Raw genomic sequence first — 927 nt, 5'->3', positions numbered from 1 at the left:
ATTCATGGTTTCCTCATATAGGAACTTTAGATTTAGAAGTATGGGACAGAGTCAGAACAAACGTGGAAAAGGCTTTTCAGACAGGAGAAAATATACCACTTGATTTTTGGTCTGTGTGGGCACTCATCAGAACAGCTATTATACTAATTAATCAAGGTGCAAATAGTTTGTCACAAACTCAGGTGTTTTATACTTCTAATGAAGCAGTTAATCTTTATGATGCCCCAGAGGATTTAAAAAATAAATTTGCTAAGGAAGTTCAAGAGGCTACCTCTTCAGAGGCTACGCTAGCTGCCTTTACAAAGAAGGTGAAATTCAAATTTTGATTACTACCAATAGCTCATATCCTATTACAATAGGACTTTAACTCATAAATTACTAAGAGTCTTTAGTTTCTCTTTGCTTGGTTCCAAGTTCTCAGAGATCAGCAAAATTAATGGCACAAGCGGCTGACTTTAGATCTGACTCCAAAATTGCTAGGTCAAAAGCTGCATTTCCAGTTATTCAACATCTCTCTGTTAATGGAATTGAGGTTTCTGAATTCTCAGAAGGAATTGGAAATGAAACTAAAGTGTTCATTGTGGGGCTGAAGGACATTTAAAGAGACAGTGCCCTAAGGTATTGTCTCGACCACCAGAAAAATGTCCCCGCTGTCGCTGTAGTGTGCATTGGGCTCGAGTTTGTACATTATTCAAGACAGGAACCGGAGCCTTCCTCAGGCCCCCTCATAGATGATCTGGGGCAATTAACTGTCCGTTTCCTCAATCTTGTTGTGTAGCCTCAAATCTTTCCTCAGCCAAAACTGTAGATTAAAAGTAAAGTAGTATGATGTCTCTTTGCATTTTTCTTTTAGGTACTATTGTTTTCTGTGCTTTTTATTCCTCTAATGAGATAGCGTATATATCCCCAATTGGTGTAGTTTTAATA

The sequence above is a fragment of the Nannospalax galili genome, unplaced genomic scaffold, assembly GCF_000622305.1.
Source record: "Nannospalax galili isolate Female #2095 unplaced genomic scaffold, S.galili_v1.0 scaffold10, whole genome shotgun sequence".
Classification (NCBI taxonomy): Eukaryota; Metazoa; Chordata; class Mammalia; order Rodentia; family Spalacidae; genus Nannospalax; species Nannospalax galili.
This window is presented reverse-complemented; position numbering follows the sequence as displayed.